Source organism: Protopterus annectens, chromosome 1.part1 (assembly GCF_019279795.1).
Source record: "Protopterus annectens isolate FY-2018-M chromosome 1.part1, PAN1.0, whole genome shotgun sequence".
NCBI lineage: Eukaryota > Metazoa > Chordata > Ceratodontiformes > Protopteridae > Protopterus > Protopterus annectens.
The window spans coordinates 109,259,654-109,282,740 of NC_056726.1; the positions used below are offsets into that span (position 1 = coordinate 109,259,654).

A 23,087-nucleotide genomic window follows, 5' to 3' on the forward strand; every position below is an offset into this window, starting at 1 on the left:
CAGTCATCTAGATAGGGAAACACCTGAAATCCTTGTAGTCAAAGATGAACTGCCACACCTGCCATACATCTGGTGAACACTCGAGGGGCTGTCAAGAGACTGAATGGCAGTGCCTGGCTCCCAGCCGGGAGCGGAGAAACCTCCGGGAGCAGTGATCCATCTTTATGTGGTAGTATGAGTCCTGGAAGGTCTACAGACCACATCCAGTTATCCTTCCCTGGGATGGGAAAAATGGACTGTATTGTGACCATCCAGAAATTTTGAAGTTTGATAAATTTGTTTAATAGGCTGAGATCCAGGACTGGTCTCCAGTCTCCTGTCCTTTTTGGCACTAAAAGGAAACTCGAGTAAAACGTGGATCCTGGCTGGTCTGGTGGTACTGGTTGGATGACTCTCTTCTATTTCTAAGGCTGCTAATTCCCTCTGATTGGGTGGTACATTGAGGGTGGGAGTTAAATCGAATGGTATTTGGTAGCCTCTGGATATTATTCTCTGCACCCAAACATCGGTAGTAATAAGATGCCAGACTGGTAGATGCATAGAAAAACGAACCTAGACTGCTTCCAGAGGAAAGCAATCGGGCCGCTGCTCAGGAGCGCAAAAGAATCTTTAGTGCCCTGGTTACACGGACCCCCTCTACCCCGAAAGGGACATCTTCCATACGAGTTGCCCCCTCTGCCCCGGGGGGATTGTTCACCACGAGTGTCACGAAAAAAGTCTTGGGGATTTCTTGAACCACATTTTTCCTTCCTTCTGGTTCCTGGAGTAAGACCTCTGGGGGTTGGAAAGGCGTATGCCCACAGCAGACAAGGTCTTTCCATCTTTCTCACTATGTGTAAGTGTGTCTCGTACTTTGGGTCCAAAATGTGCAGATTCATGAACAGGTGCATTGATGAAGGAAGCTTTAAAGGGGTCAAGTCACACAACCACATCCAAGCATTACGTTTCATGACAACGCCTGATGCAGCAGCTCGAGCTGCCACCTCGGTGGAGTGAGATATCAAATGCATCAAGGAGTTAGAAATGGATTCAAGGGTAGCTAGCTGCGAGGCGACAGTATCACGCACCTCATCAGGCAGTACCCCACCAAACAGGGAGACATTTCAGAAAATAGGTCTCTTTGGAGGTGAGGAAAGTGTGCCAGATAGAATAGCGACTGAATGGCGAATGGTCACTGAAGCACAGGTCCGATTCCCTAGACTGTCCATAGTCCGGGACTCTCTATTTGGAGGCTGGATGGTGGAACTATCTTCTGCCAGTTCCCTCTTGGTGGCCACCGCCACAACCATAGAATCAACTGCTAGGACCAATGGGACTGGTCTTCAGGTGTAGATAAAAATGTTTTGTCTGGCCTCTGAGAGACAGGTTCTACGTTGTCCGGGGCCTTCCAGGCATACTGCACAATGATTTTAACAAGGTCATCTGCCAGTGGAGTCACCCAGGAAGTAGATGGCCAGGCACAAAGGCCTGCAGGAACACCGATTCCTCAGAAGAAGCGTTACAGGACTTCCAGTCCCCCCACTGCTTGAGGATTTCGAGAATGTCTCCGAATGAGATGTCGTCTGGGGAAGACTGTAGGGACCCTTCCCCCTCATCACAATCAGTGCCTTCGGTGATAGATTCCTCCGGTGAATCAAGGTGCTTCCTCTTGCACCGTTTCTTCCGGGGTGGTTCCCCAGTGGGATCTTCTGAGGAGGACTCTGGAGAAGGGTCTCCCTTCAAAGAGGGTTCTTGTGACTTCCATGCCTGGGGTCCCGAAATAGAGGGTTGGGAGAAGTGTATGCTAGGGGAGGGTTCTGATACTGATGTCATTGGTGCTGACTGCGAGTCCACTACCTGTACAGCAGGCTCACCTGAGGAGGGATGGGAGCCCAGAACCGGGAGGAACAACCTCAGAACCGGGGTCACACCTCGCCATGCGGAGCCCACCTCCAAGTGAGGAGATCTGAGAGAACTGGAATCCATCAGAGCCGTGGACACAGATGGCGCCAGTGAGAAAATAGGCGCAGGGCTAGGTACCAAGGTACGGATGGTCCAAGCACTGCTTCGGCAGACCATTAGTTCCACCGGAGTCGATGCAGCAAGGGTGGACAGTGCCGACAGGAAAAACACTGCTGTCGGAACCAAGACAGTATACACCGGAGTGGAAACATCTTGTTCTTGGCAGGTATTCAAGTTTTGGAGCCGATAGTGCTGAAGAAACTGTCTACCCCATGGCTGGGGATGGTGCCGAAGCAGGTACAGTCATCGGAGCTGATGTTGGATCCAAGGACGGCACCGAAGTCAGTGGTGCCGAGGTCGGAACCGAAATAGGGGTGAATATCATGGATGGCACCGAGAGAGAAGACACAGAGCCTGGTGCCGAAGTGGTCTGAGACGAGGGCACCAAAGCACGGAGCCAACTCGGTTCCGTAACTCATAGAGATGCAGGACCAAGTGATTCCATTTGTCCTTATGTTTTTTTGGTTTTTGGAGGGGGTGAGACCTCTGACCCAGATAGAGCCTCTGGAAAAAGGTGTCTTGAGTAATCCGTTTTTCCTTATGTTTTCTGGTCTTTGGTGGGGGTGAGACCTCCAACCCAGACAGAGCCTCTGAAAAAGGTCTTTTTAAGATTATTTTTACATTCTGCTAGTGTACAATTACTAAAGCTAGCACAAATGTCACAGCCAGCTTTAATATGATCCATGCGCACACAGTAGACACAACGAACATGCGTATTTGAGTTAGGCATCTTACATCCACACTTGTCACACTGTTTAAATCCCAACTTAGCTTTGTCTGACATAGTAAGGCAACAAGGCTATCCTATAGAAAAATTAAGGGAGAAAATACCAATGATGTTATTTAAAAAAAAATACCACTAGTAAAAAGGAAAGGCCTGTCAAAGACAGGAGAGAGGGGCAGTACCAATAAAGGTAAAAAATTAAATTACCAAGGAAAAGGGTAGGAAATAGCCTTACGTTATAGGCAACAGTGAGAAAAAGGCTAACTTGACTAAAAATTAAATAATTTTTGAAGAGAAGCTGTCTTAAAATTAACAATTTTCTACTTAGCTTTGAGAGGGATGGCTAGCACGTCTGACTAGGAATGCGGCAAACGAGATCTGAAGTAACTAGGAGAGGGGCATTATGGGCAGGTCTTATCTGAGAGTTTTTGGTTAGTGTGAGCTTGGAAATGGCTGTATCGGTTCCGAGGATAGAAACGAGGTCCTAATGGTATGAATAAATAAAGATTTAGAACATCAGATCAACTGTTATGAACAGGTCTCACCAAACATAACTAATTATTATGTGTTCTCAACATGGATGCCAAGATGTGAGCTTAAGGTCAATATTCACACCATCGGGGGCTAGCTACACTGTATAATTTAGTTATACCTTTCATCATATTTTGGTGTTCTTACTATATATGTAACCTGGGCTGAGTCCATAAATAGTCAAATCTGATCAGCACTCTACTCTTGTAGAAAAATTAAACAAACCTGACAGGTCACCTTGTGAACAACTTCAGGGTATAATGAAGAAGTACTGCTATGGGGGCATTTGCATCCTGTTAGCAGGTCTACCTCAGTCTAAAAAAAGTTTTAGTTAACCTAGAAAAAAAGAGTTGTTTGGATTTAAGGTGACTGGTTTTGTACCTGTGTATTTATTGCCTGGAATGGTTGCATAAAGTTACAAAATTCTTCCATGTTGCTTAGATAGGGCTCTGTTTCTCAATATGTCATCAGTCGTTTTTGTTGTGTTTAAGTAGTCTTTTAGTAATGGGAAATTTTATCTTGAAGTAAGAATTTGGATGCTGTGTTGGGGTCGTAAGGAGAGAGTACAGGTTTAAATAAAAAAATGAAGGACAGTATGAATGACCAGTCCACTATGCAAAGATAAATGTTTAGTTTGTTAATATCTATGGTGGATTTTGGTCTCAATGTTAGAAACTTTGAATGCAACAGGGAAAGGGTGGCTATTGAGTTTGAAGGTAACATGGAGGTGGTCACCGAAAGAGGGTGTGTGAATAGTTACTGTGGAAATGACTACTGGCCTGACAGTAATTAAAAGATCCAGTAGGGAGTGGCAGGTGGAATGAAGGCTGTGTTGAGTTAGTTCCTTAGTCAAAGATCAAGTTCAGCAAGGAATTCAGATAGGTCATTAGATTAGGGGACCAAAGAAATAAAGATTAAAGTCTCCAAGAATAACAATGTTGATAAAAAAAATAACTAGCTTGTTATGCTTGGGAGAAATAGAAGTGATGTTAAGAATGAGAGAAATTAATTTGTTAAAAGAGGAAGAAGGTAGAAGATACACTACAGCAACTAATAGTGGTTTGTTTTTTGATGAGGAGAAACTGTAAAAGTAACCAGTTAGAACTGAAGTCTGAGGAGGAATTAGCATGAGCAATAACTGTACAGTTGAGATGAGTTTTGTAAAGTATTAAATGCCCTACTTCTAGCTCCAGTGCCTGGTCTAGCATCACATAAGTAATTGTAGGACAACAACTGGTGCTTAACGCTAAGAAAATTCTCCTCATAAGGCATAACTCACAGACAGCCACAACTTCAGGAGAGTGAGAGGTGAGGAAGGCACACATGTGATCTAACTTATTCTTGATACTATGTGCATTGAATAAGGTGCAAGAGAGGGACGATTGGAATAAACACACTGCAAGCTACGCTAGGGTTTATATCTATACTACCCCAAATTAAAAGTGTGAATATTATTGGAGTGAACCTGAAGCGACAGTGGAGAATATTTGTTACATGGGTTGAGGATGAAGTATTATGAACCTGCCACAGGGTTAGTTTATGAATGTTGTGTATGGTAAAAGTAAAAACATCATAAATAACATCAGTAAAAGAGTAGATTAGGAGGGTGAGACTACTTGAAACTTTTGTGAATGAGCAGCTGTGCGCGAAAGAATGTGGTTAGGGGTGCTGGATAGGTAGACAATTACTTAAGTAAGGGTGAGTGGCATGATGAGTTACTGGAGAATTGGCAGTAATATAATGTACAGTGCGGTGGAATGTGATGGGTGTACAGTGAAATAATGAGTGTTGAGTGCAAGAGAGAAAATGGAAAGAAAGGAGTGATGAATGCATGTATGGTAAGAGACAGAATGGAGGAAAAATGGGGACTGGTCTTAACTAATGCATGCTTTAGGAAGAGAGATTATCTGCGAAAGGGCTAGAGTTACACTTTCAAGTTTTGCAGTAGTGATTTCTATGAGTTCAAACAACCTTAGCAGGGACATTGGTGAAAAACTGGAGTAAACAGTTAAATATACAGATTACACAAGAAAGGTGCTATTAAATGTTTAGAACCTAGATATATTAACTAAATCCAAGAAACGTTATATTATTAGCCTGCCAGTGCTGACATCGGATATATTTACATTATGGCTTGAGTACAAAACAATGCATGCTGGAGAGTTCATACAAGTGAAAGGGCTGATGGACTTTTTTTTTTTTTTGCCTGGTCTCAGTAGCAGAATCATAACCCAGATATACAAGAGGTTTTTTTTTATTAAAAACAGGGCGTTTCTGATATAGACAGAAATCCTCTTTTTGGGAAACAACATATAGGCGTGCAAACCATGTTTTAAATTTATTGGGGCTGATACTGCTAAAAAATAGCAATAAGACATTAGAAATTAAAAGATGCTCCTACTGAACAGAGTTACAGACATTGTTAGACAAAATGGCAGATACAGAAAGGAACATTAAAAAGTTAAGTGAAACAAAGTTTTTAGAGCAAACGGTTGGTTGCACTGGTGGTGGTAACTAAAAGACAGTTTGAACAAGTACATGCTTGCAAAGAAAGCAAGGTGCTTATAACAAATTTTGAGATAAACCGTACCACAAGAGTAGGGCCAAGGTTGATTCTTTCTACTTTGTGTTAATTTATGAAAGGTCCATTTTCATGTACTAATGAATGATGTAAGCAATAGCAAATAAATAAATGTGTATATCCAAAGAGGTATTTAATTAAAAGTAACACATATGAGAATGCATACCTCAAGAACTGCTTATCCTTCAGATTCAGAACTTTACTACAAATCAAAACTTGAGACATACTTTTTATGAGAAAGTTATTTCGCAGTTATATTAATTTTGGTTTTTACACATTTGCTAAATATAGTTTATAAAATTGTTTAAAAAATACTACTAACACAGCCTCTCTCCACAGACCGGCATTAATATCTGTAAAGATATTCGACAAAGTAAACTGGCACATTAAAACAAATAACTACAAACTGTCTCAGCAATGTTGAAATTATGGCCAGATTTTCTGTGCTGTAATACATCCTCTGAAAACTGATTACTTTTAGTCCTGTAACCAAGGAACACCTTATTTTTATTAAATGACAGAATAAACTGCTAGTTGTAAATTTTAATAACTATACCATTATCACAATAGTTTTTCTTAGTAATAAAGTTCTTCCTGATCTATTCAAAACTGTTTTTACCACATTTAAATTTCAAACGTGCAATAAAAACAATTTTTTTTAAATGATGCTACAGGCAAAAGACATGCGCTCTTTGCATAAGCACACAAAAATCACAAAAGCATCCATGCATGCCATGGAATCTTGAATTGGGGAGACCAAGCGAAAGAGAAATACCTTACTTGTCAGAATGGCAACATGCAGAGATGCTCCTCTCCACCCTGCCATGGAGCCTGCAGAAGATACTGGATAGCAAAGGTGGATGGGCAAGTAACTCACACACACACATATGAAACAAAACCACTTCTGCAATCAAGAGTGTAACCACGCATACTCTGCATACTCAACTGTGGATGCACTTTTAATAAGTATCACTCAAACATTACAGCATGTTCAACAATATGTTTGCAGCTGTATAAGCTACTGTCTACAAGTCATACAAAAACTTGCATAGAGAATGAATCACACTTGCTTAAAACAGAATCATACTTTGCTGTACAGACAGCAGCTGAAAAATTATGCATTAGTTTATTAAATGTGCAAGGACAAACAAGAGATGTTTACATCTTCTAAAATTTGAAGTAGGACTGAAAAGACACAAAATCAGGCTACAAGTTCAAAATGAAAGTTTCTGACTAAGTCCCAGCCTGCAATCACTGAAAACAGAATTAAAACTCCCAATGGAGCGTGACACCTACTCACTACAATCACGCATAGCTCTTAACTGTACAGATTTTTGCCTCATATTTTTTGGTCAGTTTCTCATATAGTTGTGTTTTTTACTGGCAAATTAATGAGGGTTGCAGTCAAAAATAAAGACAAGACATTTGACTTTCAGACTTCATACCCTTAACATTCATGATAATGCAATGCCTGTTAGTCTACCAACTTTCTAAAGTTTGTAACAGCAACATTTAAAAAAATGTCCCTATCTGTGGATAGAGAAGTCCAATAACTGATAAGACAGGTGCCCCCACACCCTATTATTTATGGCTTTGTCCAGATTTCTTCCTCCAAGAGGATGAGAGGTATGCTGCCTACTTGTGATACCACTCGCTTTTAAATTCAATACGCAGACTCCTCCAGTACTCGCCTTAAAGTGCTACGTCGCCTAAAAGTTTTACACTACACTTTCCAAAACATCTCAGTTTAAGTAATATACAAGAAATGCGTCCTACCTTTAAAAGCCTGTGGCTCAATAGTTTCTTAACTAACACACTTCGCAATTAATCGCGACGCTGTCCACATATACCTTCCCAGGTCTGATTCGTGGACTAATGTTGAAAACTTTTTGTTCAAGGTATTAACTGCCTAGCTACTGCAGCAATCAACGTTATATAAACAGTGCTATAGCAATCGTTTACAAGCCGATTACGAGTCTGATTTAGTCAACTTTGGAATAAACGGAAAAGTAACTGAAGTCGTTTTTTACCCAATTGATTTAGACCACGAAATACATTCCGGGACCGGAGTGCTTCTCCTTTCGCCACGTCAGAAATATAAACAAAGTCACGCTATGCGAGCTGCACACACAAATTATGTTTGGGGCTAGAGTACTTACTTAAACTGACGATCGTCCTTAGAATTGCCCCATACCAAAGTATATGTACTTAAACTGGTCACTTTGTTAACAAATAAATAAAACAAGCCTGATACTCCAGTAAATACGCGATGAATACTTCGTAGACCCGCGCCAAACCTAATAACTTCAGACTCTTATCTTAAAGTTATGTACTCATATTCACTATATATGACTAAACAGGAAACAAGACAAACATTCATAAATATTACACGATTCCTCCTTTTATAACACAGTTTATATGAATATGGTACATTGGTACCTGCACACAATGTGCGCATGCGCTACATTACAGTGTGCGCAGAAACTAGACTGACGAGAAATTCACTTAACATTTCTTCTTTGCGAGAGCAAAGACAGAATCTGGTGGGGCGTACTCTTTATATTATACGGAGGAGTACATTTTTTTCTCTAAACATTTTGAAACATGAAAAAAAAATGTCTATAAGAACATGTATACAGTATATAGTTTGCATTGCGTATAGGGGATTGCAAATCCAAAAATACATCTAATATTTTTTTGACTTGGAGGCTAAAAATCAAGTGTTTTGGGGGGTGGGGGCAAATACTGCAGAAATGTGGCCCCTTTTTGATTAATGCCAGGCGGGTTGAGCGAGAGCAAAAGCAATTGTGAGTACAACAATGGAATTTACTGACTAGAGTAGACTCCTGCACAAACTTAATACTAATTAAATACACAGTAGTAAAACATAGACTGCACACACCTTGCAAGCTCTCGGCACTCTGGAGAATGTAGTCATCTGTGCTAGTAGCATTATATCTCCACTTCTTAGCAAGAAATCAGGACAGAGCCTAAAATAATTGGGGGGGGGGGGGGCAAGGGATCAACAATAGGGAGAGATTGTAAACATTACTTTTACAAACTTAAGAACGTTGTTAGAATTATAGGATTTGTGTTAACATACTTTTTTTTGAAGGGTATGAAGTCTGAAATTCAAATGTCTGTCATTTAGTTACTTCAGTCCTCTGATGTCAGAAAACCATAAATTTTATGAGGAACAGAACCTAAATATTATGCAAAAATCTGGACTTTCTGTAAAAATGTAAACAGGTGAGAGCTATGACTGTCATGAGACTTGGCTTAAAGCCGCATAAAGTATTCCAGCAGTAGAAGGCTATATAGTGCCTTCCACACATTTAGATCAACAGCAGCACATACGAGGTACATATGGCAGTCTCTCGAACTAGTTAGCAGCAAATACAACTCTAGATTAGTTAAACAGGATGATGCCCTTAAGTTCATCCAGGTCAAAGTCTCCATAGACAAGGTTTCTTACAATATCCTAGCCAGCTACATGTTGCCCTCTATGACCCTCGAAGCACACAACTCTTACATAAACCTACTAGAGCCACTCACCATCCAACCAAATATCTTACTCATGGGATAGTTTAACTGCCCCTTTATAGACTGGGAAATGCACACTTGCTCTAACTCACAGGCACAATGTTTCCTGGACTTTTATCAGTACAAACATCCCAGACAAGATAGTGCACTCTCCAACCACAGAATCAAACATGTTGGACCTAAATCTCAACAACATGGGAGGGTGTTGCACCCCCCATGTCATGTCCTCACTGATGAAGTTGGACCACAAAGCTGTCTTCCTCGAAAAAAAAAAAATCAGCCTAGAAAACCCAATTAAACCTGTAGCAGAAACTATATTAAAACAAATTACATCCTGTTAAGTGGCAGTTTTCCAAAATTCACAGCTGCCTATGTGGCATTGTTTGCAGAGACCCTGTACTGAGGCTGCTGTACCTACCAGAAGTAATCCCAGATCTAACATCAAAACCAAACCACAGTGGCAGAATTCCTACCTTAACAGGCTATATGACAAAAGAAAGTAAGTCATGGCCATATCAGAAAGAATAACTGTTAGAGACAAAAGCTCTCTGATTCAACTAAACAAGAAACTAAGAGGTCTAATAAAGTCCAAAGTCAGGATAGCCTCCCAGGCTAAGGACAAACACAAGGCCTTCTTTACCTGTGTCAGGAACCTTACTTAAAGGTAACACTCAGCAGTGTGCAGAACTGGTGGTAAATGGCACAACCTTCACTGACCAAGGTAACATAAATCCACTGGCTGATAAATTTAACTCTGACTTCACCTCCCCAATTCCCTCTACTAACCTTTGTGAAATCCCTTCTAGTATACCTCCCCCAACTATTAACAGGGAGCAGGTCCTGGAGCCACTCACTAAGACCAAAAACACTGCTTGAATGGGCCCTGACAATATCCCCAGTTGCCTCCTAAATAGCCTAAAATATGACCTACCAGGACCACTCAAAGCACTCTTCACCTACGGTGTCAAAACAGGTTACATGCCAGGTGAATGGAGGGCTGCAACGGTCATCCATTTTCATAAGGGTGGACCATCAACTGATCATGAGAACTACAGACCCATCAGTCTGACAAGTCTAATATGCAAATCCATTCAATGAATCATGGAAATGATAAACAAGAATGGCAACCTACACACACTGGATTCATCCCAGTCTGTCTTTGTTAATGAAATGTCTTGCCTACTTAACCTGGTAGACTTCTTTGAGAGGGTTACCATGGCTATTGATGAGGGAAAAATGGTGCATACTTCCTACCTTGACTTGGTTAAGGCATTCGATACAATACCTCACTTAGGTATTATTGACAAACTCTTAGAACTAGGCAATAATTCCTACATAACTTTCTGGATTGTCAGCTGGCTCACACATAGGACACAATAAGCTGGGATCAGTGAGACCACCTCCAACAAGAGACTGGTCACCATGGAGTACCCCAAGGCTCTATATTGAGCCTGCTCCTGTTTGGCATCTTATTCTCAGAAGTCAATGCTAATGTCAAACGTCACCGGCTTACCAAGTTAACACAAGTTAACAGATTATCATAAATTGGGATCTATCACAGATTTCTCCATGACACCCACATCCTAAAAGAGGGTCTAACACAAACAAATGACTGAGGCAAAAGCCACAGATTAAAACTCAGTGCAAAGAAATGTATTTTAGTGCCCTTTGAGAAAGCATCCACCCAAGCTAATTACTTCACTGATAAAACACCCTTAAGAGCTGACCCAATAGCATTGGATCTGCGAGCATATGTTGACAGTAATCTAGTGTTCGAACAGCACATAGTCAAGACAGTAAAAAAAATCATTCTATGTTGCCTAACTGATAAGCAAGGGTATGGCATCCAGGTCCAAGGAAGTAATGGTACCATTCTACTCAGTCCTTATAAGATCCATCACTGAGTACAATGTCCCCTTTGGCATGCATCTAACCAGGCACTTGAAATAGTTGTGAGTGCTTTCAGATTCCTCACCAGTAGAATCCAGGGTATGAACAGCCAGTCCTACACAGATTGCCTTATGGTTCTATCGCTGTACTCTGTCTTCTACAAGTTACTAAGAGGTGATCTATGCCTAACATATAAAGCATCTTCAGATCCAGCTCTGATGCATTTCTTGCACATCCACAAGACAAACAGTACCAGAAACATTAGCTCCAAGGACTGGAACTTTGGCTGCAAAATAAATAGAATTTGATTGGGGGGACTGATAAGTATCTCAACTCTACGGAATAAGCTTCCCATCTACATGGGTCAGAGTTCATCCCTGAACCTATTCAAAAGAAATATTGCTCATTGGATGGGAAATCACCCTCAGTCTGGCCCCCATGTCTCTGACAGACAGAGTTTGACAGTAAGTAAATGAATCCCCAAATAACATACCCCCCACATAACCCTCAGCTACCTCTTTACTAACATACCCCACCATCCAGGCAACTTTGGGACAAAACTCAGTTGGGTTGCATGGCTAGTCTTGTAAAGACCCTGGTGGTCATTAGCCTAATATGAACGTATGAACCTGAACAGTTTTACAAAAGCAAAATAACTGGTAACAACTATATATGAATTGGTTGAACAAATGGTAAAAACCTCTCAGCTGTCCCTACGTTTGGGAGAACTTGGCTATTTTCAAGCTGATTTACACCGTCACATGTTGTACCCATTTTCAGAGGTATCATGATATTTTCATGATTGATTTACCCTGTGATGACCCACCACTGGATCAGTAGTCAAGAAACCTCAATCCTCACCACTGGCACCAGTGGGGGATGTACACTGGGAGGATAACAGGTACACACACACAGTATTTCCAGATGCAGCTCTCTGCATTAAGTGCAATTTTCCTTGTGACCACACAGAGACCACAGTCAGTCCGGGGCTGGTTTCTCCCTCTTTCTCCAGATCCCCGATAAGACTCCCGACTGGCACAACTATAGAGTTGAGATCTCAGCTGAGGGCCAAGACAAGACCTCCAGCACCCTCTCTGTCCAACCAGTACTTTGTGTCCCTGCCCAAGTAGCTGACACACACACAGATACAGACACAGACACGCGCGCGCACACACACACACACACACACCTGGGAACAGCTGGCATGGGTTTACTAGCTATGCCCCCTTTTGCCCAGACTATAGGGTAGTTATCACTGCCACCAGCCAATTCCTTATCAGCTACTTTAAGGCCCTTAACAAAAGGTGTTCAATTTTACTGTGTAATATTAATATTAATGCAAATGGTAGTTTGACCAAGAGCAAGGCTATTGGGAGTGGCCCACACTGTGCCACCAAATAAATAGGCAAGTACTCTCAAAACTTAAATATCTCTAGACAGATCAGCCACAATTTACGTTTTAAATATATTTAATAATAAATAATAAAAGAACAAGAAAATACCCAGTATATATTCACAGTGACATCAGAATTCAAAATCACAGGAATATTTAAAACAACATTGCAGGACAATCTCAAATAAATAAAGAAAAAAATATCTAAACTAATCTTCACTATATTCCTGACTATATCTAAGAGAATTATACTATTCCCTAGTAACTTACATCAGAGCAAACAGATGTGTGGTGAATGGTTCCTGTTGTTGTCAGGTCCAAGACAGAATACAGAATGCACGGTCTCTCTCTCTCAGAGTTCTCAAATTAATGTCTCAACTATTACTGCTGGGATAGCTTGCAGAATGGCATAATTTCTTGTCACCTGACTCTGTTCCAGGTGAAACCCCCCACTGCTGGAAGTTGGCAGTATTTAGCATCTACCTGTGAAAATACATAGGCCTCAGATCTTTGGCAGATGCTGGAAGGCATGCACAATTGCATTCCTACATACTTTCAGAAGTAGCAATTAGTTCACTCTGAAGGCAATACAGAAAGCTTATCAGCACACGTGTGACTATAGCTGCAATGAAAACTGAACAATACCATCTTTTATTGCATAGCCATAAAGTAATGCACTTTCAGCTATTTTTTTCTAAAGTTAACCTCCTGTATTCCAGTTTCCATTGTTAAAATATATACATTTAAACAGTTACCATAGTGCATGTACATTTCTGTTCTATTCCAGTAGGCACACTGTGGTTACATTTCAAACAGCATTTTGCAAAACCCTTTTCAACACACACATCTGTACTAGCAGTGTGATATAAAAATGACACACAGTTCTAATACATTTAACACCAGCATCTCATATAAATCATGTTAATATTCACAAATGACATATAATTATTTACAAAATTCCATATAACTATGCTGACAGTATCCCCCTTTATCACACTTCTTCCCTCCATGAAGACTCAAGCTAGTTTTTCAAGCGACCCTTGAGAAAGGTTGCTTGAGAAGGAAGAGCCTATCTGGGAATACATTACCCTATACCCTGTCTTGACAGCCCATCTGCATTGGCATTGGTAACCCCACTGTGGTGCAGCACTGTCACATCATATGCCTGCAACCCTAGGCTCCACCTTATAAGTTTGGCATTTTACTGGCTGGCTCACTGTAGCCATGTTAAGGGATTGTGGTCTGTAACTACAGTGAATTTCCTTCCACACAGATAAGTCTGTAGTTTCTGCAGTGTCCACACTATGGCTAGACATTCCTTTTCTACAGTTGCATAACATTCCTCCCTGGGTTGGAGCCTACGACTGAGATATACCACTGGGTGGTCTTCTCCCTGTGAGGAAACCTGGCTGAGTACAACACCCACCCATGGTTTGAAGCATCCACCTGCACAACAAAGTCTTTGCTATAATCTTGACTGCTTAACTCAGAGGGTCCTCCCAAAGCTCATTTAAGCTTCTGGAATTCCTACTCACATGCTGGGATCCATGCTACCTTATCTGGCCTGCTTTTCTTTGGCAGGTATGTGAGGGGAGCAGCTATGGTACTATAATTGGGGACAAACGTTCTGTAGTACCCTGCTGTCCCTAAGAATGCCCTCACCTGCTTTTTGGTAACAGGGGCAGGCCATGCCTGAATTGCTTCCATTTTGGCAGGTTCTGGCCTCATCTTACCACTCTTCAGTCTATGTCACAGGTAGGAGACCTCTGGCATACCCACCTGACACTTAATGGGCTTAATGATCAACCCTGCCCTCTGCAGTCTGCCCAGCATCTCCCTGACATGCTGAAGGTGATCTTGCCAGGAATGGCTGTAGATGGCAATATCATCCAGGTAGGTAAAGGTGAAATCTCATGCTAGAGTATGCTCTACCAGCCTCTGGAAAGTCACTGGGGCATTTTTCATCCCAAAGGGCATCTTCGTGAACTCATACAAGCTGAAAGGAGTCACAGAGGCTGACCTCTCTCTAACATTGGGAGTCAAGGGCACATGCCAGTAATCCCTGATAAGATCAGTAGTAGTAAGATAGTTAGCCCCACTCAGTTGCTGTAGGGGTTCATCTGTCCTAGGCATGGGGTAAGCATCTGACTCTGTGTGACTACTTTCCTTTTATACACACAGAACCTGGTGCTGCCATCCTTCTTTGGTACCAGCACCACTGGGGAGGCCCAGGGACTGCTGGATTACCACTAGTTCCAACTCTTCCTGTATCTCCTCCCTCAGAGTCAGTTTGACTCTCTTAGGCACCCTATAAGGGGCCTGCTTAATAGGCCTTTGGGGTCCTGTATCCACATGGTGCTGCACCAGGTGGATACACCCTGGTTTCCCCAGTGAACGTGTCTCCAAACTACTGTAACACTCCTCAGATTTCTTGAATCTGGGTAGGGGATAGCTGCTGGGACATTACTACCCCTTCCACTGAGGTGTCAGCCTGTGCCTTACTGAGGAGATCAGTCACCAGATGCCCCCTCAGACTCCTCTGGCCATCCACTGCAAATACTCAGCACAGGGGCCTCTCTATCATGGTAAGGTTTCATCATGTTAACATGGTACAATTTGTGTCCCTACTTTCTGCTTAGCAGTTCTACCATGTAGTTAACATCACTGACCTTATTTACCACTTTGAAGGGTCCCTCCCAAACTGCCTACAGCTTACTGTGTCTGACAGGAATGAGAACCATAACCTGCTACCCCACAGCATACTCTCTAGCTCATGCATTCCTGTCATACCAGACCTGTTTCTGCTGTTGGGCTTCTGCCAGGTTCTCCCGGGCCAAGCCTATGAGTTCCCTGATCAAAGTCCTGAGGTTTAGGACATATGCCACAACAGACTCTTTCTGGGATTCTCACACACACTCCCACTCATCTTGAATCAAATCTAGAGTCCCATCACCCTACACCCATATAGCAACTCAAAAGGTGAGAAACCTGTGGATTCCTGGGACACCTCTCTATAAGTAAACAACAGATGGAGCAAATATTTGTCCCACTCCCTCTTAAACCGGTTTGCAAGTGCCTGTAGCATGGTCTTTAGTGTAGAGTTTAACCTCTCCACCAGACCATTATTCTGGGGTTGGTAGTGGGTGGTCTTTAAGTACTTTACCCCACAGCACTCCCAGAGACAAGCCAGCAGGTCTGACATTAAATTGGCACCTCTGTCAGTGAGTATTTCCTTTGGGAAACCTACCTTGCTAAAAATCTCTAACAAAGCATTTGCCATCTTTTCTGCCTTGATGGAGGACAGATCCACCACCTCAGGGTATCTGCTTGCATAATCTATTACCACTAGGATATACTTCTTCCCTGTAGAACTTGGGGTACTTAGAGCCCCCAACAATGTCCATAGCTAGCCTCTGAAATGGCTCAAGCAAAGGCACCAAAGATGCTCTGACCTTGTCTCTTGCCTTGCCTATTTTGTGGCACTGCTCACTGGTCCTGCAGTACCCTGTTACATACCTGGAAATCCCAGGCCAATAAAAGTTCTGCATAATGCGTCTATTGGCATGCTTTATGCCCATATGACCTTCAAAGGGAATGTCATGGGCTATGGATAGAAGTGCCAGATGGTAGGACCTGGGTACTACCAACTGTTATATTTTCTCATCTTCTAGCCTTCCCTCAGGGGTCCACTCTTTATACAGTAACCCTTTGTCCCAGTATACAGATTCCCCCTTTCCTTGAGAATCAAGCGCTTCCCTGGCTACTTACCTCAAGCCCTGTAATGTAGGGTCTGAGAGCTGAGCCTGTCTCAACTCTCTCTTTCTAACCCTTTCCAGCTCCTCTTCCACAGGAAGTCTGGAATCCTCTGACAGTGGTGCCTCACTGTCAGCCTAGGTACTACTACTCACCTCTGCCCTTGCATTCACTCTGTACAAGGGAACATCAGTACCCACAAGCAGCTGTGGCTCACTTTCAACCTCACTGCTACAGGGTAGCTCCCTCCCTGAAGTAGCCACCTCACCACTCCTGGCTTCAAGTGTGTAGTCTGTCTGTCTGACTCCCCACCCCACAAGGCTACCAGACCCACTTGTTTGTCTCCAAGCCTGACTGCATGTGACCGCATGCACACAGCATACTGTATTATCAAAATCATTCCTTATCAGGACATCTGCAGGGATATTCTCAAACACACCTACTTGCTTGCTTCCTTTTCCACCTTCCCAGTCAAGCTGAACCCTAGCCAAAGGTATTTGGAATGGGGTCTCTCCTAACGCTGTGACTGGAGTAGACTGCCCAAGTAAGTAGTGCCCCTCTTTAACCACTGCCAGCTTCAAAATGGTTAGATCAGAGGCTGTCTCTCTCTTAGCAGCAGCCTGTTTTCCATCTACTAAGATAGGATATAACCTCTTGTGATAGTTTGGTACCCTTGTTCTCTCCAGGCAACTTACTGCTGGCATTCTGTCATTCCCACTTACTGGATCCCCCACCTTTTGCTCCCCACCTTGCCTCCGTGGACATCTATATGCTACATGGCCCCACTGGTTACCTTTAAAACATTTAACCCCTGATCCTGGCTGTGTACCTGAACTAGTGGCTTCCCCTGTTACTGGCGAACTCTGTTGGAGTGGTTTAGGCTGCCCACCACGGGTTCCCTTAGACCCATGTGCAGCACTGGGTATCCCTTTCTTGTGCAGTGATGCCCTGCTTGCTAGGTATAGGTCTCCCTTTTTCCCCAGCTCATCTGTGGTATTATATTCTCTATCTGCCAACCAGATTCTCATGTCTTCAGGCAAAGTGATAAGGGCTTGTTCCTCTCTCCAAAAGGTCTGCCAGCCCTTCAAAAGTGGTGACCCGACACCCCACTCATCCATCAATGAAAATAAGCGCTTAACTCAGCAATATATTTACACACACTTTTATCTGCCTTGCGCCTATGCTCACAAAACTTTTTTTCTATAAGCTTCAGGTGTTAAACTTAAAACACTCTAATAAACCATTCTTAACTGTATTATAATTTAAGCAATCAGTATAAGACAATTTAGAAACACCTGTTACAGCTTTACCATGGAGTAAGGGGGGGTCACGAACCGTACCCAGAGCCTTTGGTCAACATTATACTGTTTACAAACCCTTTCAAACATATGAATAAAACTATCAAATTACCACCCTCTGTAAATTCTGGAAGAAATTTACTGACCTTTATTGCTTCTGGGGTTTAGTTACTCCCTTCCATATTACCTTCATGACCCTAGCAAAGAGTCAGGATCTCCTTTTCATGTTGCCTCTGCCTCTCATTTTCTTTGGCTTCCAGATGTCTCAGTCTCTCTGCTGATTCTGCCTCGACTTTCAAACACTGCAGTCTCTCTGCTGATTCTATTTCCAAATGTTTGGCCTCCAGTTCAAGTCTCTAACTCCAGATGGATTTTTAAATCCTCTGAGGCAAAGTTGAACTGTCGATTTTCTGAGAGTTGTACATCCCCAAGGCCATTCTGATTGTTCTCCTGGTTGCTGGTTTGTGATGCAGCTATGGTTAAGGCTGCAATCATTTCCACTTTAGTCAGGTTGGCATGCACCAGTCTTTTAGCTTGGCACATCTCAGCCAACTGGCTCCCTGTCAGCTTGCCATAATCCTCTATTGACATCCTTGCCTGCTCTCTCTGCTAACATAAAATAAATAAAACTATTGTGACATGAAACTCTGAATGTCTAACATGTGGCTGCTTGAGAGTACAAACACCTTTTTAGTGACCACTGTTTACAGGCTACAGGAGTTCAATATCCACACCACTGAATCCCAATATGTGGCTATCCCACTACTGCCAACCAATAATGTGACAACCTACCACTGGACCAGTAATTAAGGAGCCTCAATCCTCACAACTGGCACCATGGGGATGTACACTGGGAGGATATCAAGAACACACACAGTATTTTCCAGATGCAGCTCTCTGCATCAAGTGCAATTTCCCTTGAGACCACACAGAGACCAAAGTCAGTTCAGGGGTGGTTTATCTCTCTTTCTCCATATCCCCAATAAGACTCCCCACTGGCAAAGCTATAAAGTTGAGATCTCAGCTGAGTGGCCAAGCCAAAACCTCTAGCACCCTCTCAGTCCAACTAGGGCTTCACGTCCCTGCTCAAGTTACTGACACACACACACATACACACACAAAGACACACACCTGGGAAAGGCTGTCACAGGTTTACTAGCTATGCTCCCTTTTGCCCAGACTATAAGATTATCACTGCCACCAGCCAACTCATTATCAGCTACTTTAAGGCCCTTAACAAAGGGTGTCCAATCTTACTGTGTATTATTAATACTAATACAAATGGTAGTTTGACCAATACCAAGGCTATTAGGAGTGGCCCATGTAGTGTCACCAAATAAATATGCAAGTACTCTCAAAACTTAAATATCTCTAGACAGATCAGCCACAATGAATATTTTAAATATATTTAATAATAAATAAAAGAACAATAAAACACTTAGTATATATTCACAGTAACATCAGAGTTCAAAATCACAGGAAATATTTAAAACAACATTGCAGGACAGTCTCAAATAAATAAAGAAAAATATCTAAACTAAGCTTCACTATATTCCTGACTATATCTAAGAGAATTATACTATTCCCTAGTAACTTACTTCATCAGAGCAAGGCAGATGTGTGGTGAATGGTTCTTGTTGTTGTCAGGTCCAAGACAGAATACAGAATGCACAGTCTCTCTCAGACACTTCTCAAATTAATATCTCAAATATTACTGCTGTGATAGCTTGCAGAATCACATTTCTTGTCATCTGACTCTATCCCAGGTGAAACCCCCACTGCTGGAAGCTGGCAGCATTTAGCATCTTCCTATGAAAATACATAGAACTCAGATCTTTGGCAGTTGCTGGAAGTCATAAAACAATTGCATTCTTTCATACTTTCAGAGGTAGTAATTAGTTCACTCTGAAAACAATACAGAAAGCTTCTTAGCACAGATTATGTGTCTGTAGCTGCAATGAAAACTAAAAGATGCCATCTTTTGTTGCGTAGCCATAAAGTAATTTAATTTCAGCTATTTTTCTGAAGGTAACCTCCTGTATTCCAGTTTCCATTGTTAACATATATACATTTAAACAGTTATAATACTGCATGCATATTTCTATTCTGTTCCAGTAGGGCACACTGGTTACATTTCAAACAGCACTTTGCAAAAACCTTTTCAACACACACTTCTGTACCAGCAGTTTGATATACACATGACATACAGTTCTAATATATTTGTAACAAAAGCATCTTATATAAATCTATTCACAAATGACATATAATTATCTACAAAATTCCAGATAGCTGTGCTGGCAGTATCCCCCTTTGTCACATACCCTTTTGCACAATTTTTTGAATTCCCCGCATCATACCTGACTTTTGAAGAGAACTACTATACAGAAACTGACAATAGAGGACAGAAATACTAATGGCATGAACAATTTAAAGAAATATAACACAAAACTTACATCATCTTCTTCCATTAGCAAAAATAAATGAGCTAGTAAGGTAAAATTTTGCAATACAGTTCATTAACATCTACAGATTTTACTCTGCCTCTTTGCTAATGTGCTTACATTTTTTCTATTAGTTTTTTTCATTTTTTTAAACATTTTCCTAAATAGTATCCCACTTTCCTACTGGAAGTAAGGTAAGTTGCAACTGTAAGACCTGCATCTGGCCAAGCATTTGTCATGGCCCACACAAAAAGAGAGCTTGCTGAATGTGTCTGGGCTGTATTGCAATGTCCCTCCTAAGGTGCACAGATGTCCAGATTTTTGTCTGGATATACTTATTTTTCAAGGGGCTTTGTACTTATTTTCAATGTCTGCATGTTGAGAGTTAAGTGGAGATAAACATTTGATCTAGAAGCAAGAGCATGTTTAATATGACCAAACTATGAAATTAAACATAAACATAGAAAAACAAAAAGCATGACGGCAGTGTAGATATTATAATATAATACAGTGTTAAAGCAGAGTGTTGATGATAAAAGTTATAGAGTCTAGTATGTTTATAAAAACAATTAGACAAAATAAAATAAAATGGAAGATGGGGATTGGGAAGGAATTAGGGAGAGGTGTAGAAGGCCTGACCTGTGAATTTGTGTTAGAATAAAATGAGAGTTGGTTGGTTTCTATGGAAAAGAGAATGGGAAAGAAAATGAATTGAGAACATTTCCCTGCAAGAGTTGGTATGGTAGATTTAGTGACGTAGAATAATGTTAGTGGTGGGAGTGTGTTAGGAGACTGAGGTGCTTTGGAAACGAATTTGGCTTCTTGTTGAATGAATGTTTTAAGTTCAGAGCAATAATTTGGTTTTGTCAAAGGGAGATCATGTCTACTTAATTTAGTAAACTACTTTGAGGAAGCCACTGAAGCTGTGTGACCATGCAGTTTTTACAGCATACCTATGTTCATAGGTCCATACGCAGTTACTAGGTATTCAGTCTAGGACACCATTAAGGAGCCTAGCCAAAATTCCCAATTGCTCAAATGCACTGTCTGGTTAAGTGACTTCCTCAAGGTCACACAGCAGGCAAATGATGGTTGAGGGACTCAAACTCTATACAACATAATTAATCCAGTCTGCAGTAACTGTCAGACCTGGATGTGGCCAAGGCCTTTACAACATTTCTCAATGCTGGAATTCCAAATCATTTTAAAGCCTAAATGTACGGCTTTATGTTCTAGATGGATAACAAACTGACTGACATATAGAATCCATGAAGTTAAAATAGCAAGTGCCACCTCAGAAAGTGAAAACAAAAAAAATGTGACTCGTGACATTCCTCAAGGCTCAGTACTTAAAACCCATTCTATTCAGCATGTACATCTCAAATCTCTAAACCAGTAACCCATAAGGCTAATCAAATTTCCCAATGACTAATTTCAGTGTTGTTGTTTGCTCAGCATCTAAAAACATGTTACTACAGCAAGGACTGAACCACACAAATCAAAATTGTATTAGCTTAAATTCTGTGCAAAAGTGTATTACCTTTGGTAAACAAATCTTGGAGGCAGCTAACAGTATATTCTTAACTCCAAACTAATATTTCGTCAGAGATCTATCAGCACTTTCACAGACAACTCCCTATTTTTTGTCCCCCATATAGCAACATTACCACAGAATCCTTCCATCTAGTTCAATTAATAACTAAATACATCTCATCCAGATTAAAAAAAAAAAGGTCACCACTGATTTATACTCTGGCATGATTCAATCAATTACAGAAGATAATGTCTCTTTTAGTGTGTTTCTAGTCATATATCTCACAGGTAGAAAGACTCCAGAGGTTATTAACAAAAAGATCACTGGACTAAAGATCCTGAGCTATCAAGACAAGCTTGTAGCCTTTTCCGCATACTGTTTCTCAAAGATTCCTGTATGACAATGTCTAGAATTCCTTTCTTTTAAAAACACAACCTTCCCAGATCTCCTACATCTCAAGAAAACAAATTGCTTCACAGTCAAACAAAAGACTTTACTCTCCCTCAAATAAGACATGCTGGAGGGTGAGGCAAAACTGAAGAAGCTGTGTACAGTGCAATGAAAATTGATCATAGCAGTTTGTAAGGCTGATCATATGAGGTATTGATTTGAGGCTGTATGTTTTCATAATAAATTAGCAGGAAAAGAATGTAAAAGAACATTGTTTCAAGAGTTTGAAGACTAGGGACCCAAGTAAAAATTTTGCAGAATATGGGACTGGAACCCACTAGCCTCTTTATAAAGTCTCTCTTAGTATGTTTTTATTCAAATATCTCACAGATAGAAAGACCCTAGTGCAAAAATAAAATAAATAAATAAACAAACAAATTCCAATAAATCAAGAAAACCAACACATGACTTATAATTGCTTATTTCTTTACTGTTATTAATTATCTGTGTTTTAGACAAAGAGAGAGAGAGGTATCGATCCTGTGCATTTCTGAAACATTTTTCAATGCATGACATGTATACACTAAAATATCTACATCTATATATATATATATATATATATATATATATATATATATATATATATATATATATAAAATCCAATACAGTCCAGCACTCGAAAAATGATAAAAAGGATCCAGTTTGCCCTAATATTATAAACTAGAGCAAAAAATGAGTCAACCACACGTGATTGGTATGCTCAACGACTTTTACTTTAAAACAAACATCATAGCAGCATGAAGAATGCAACAATATGGCTGTTACACAGACCGGTTTCACCCCCTAGCTATGATGTTTGTTTTAAAGTAAAAGTAATTGGGCATACCAATCACGTGTGTGGCTCGATTTTTGCCCTAGTTTATAATATTAGGGCAAACTGGATCCTTTTGATCATTTTTTGAGTGCTGCACTGTGTTGGATTGTATCTTGGTTTGGTCCGAGCACTGT

At 41.1% G+C, this 23,087-nt stretch overlaps 1 protein-coding gene across 5 annotated transcripts in view; it reads right to left on the reverse strand.

Annotated features, from left to right (window-relative positions):
- LOC122803960 (F-box only protein 21-like) overlaps positions 1 to 8,208 on the reverse strand; it is a 1,078,053-nt gene extending 1,069,845 nt beyond the window's left edge. For 2 of the 5 annotated variants that reach the window (XM_044073685.1, XM_044073678.1), the window contains exon 1: positions 7,614 to 7,857. The gene's annotated coding sequence lies outside the window, so the exon portion shown is untranslated. The other 3 variants (XM_044073649.1, XM_044073671.1, XM_044073641.1) reach the window with 3 other exon arrangements.
- Positions 8,209 to 23,087: the final 14,879 nt, after the last annotated feature.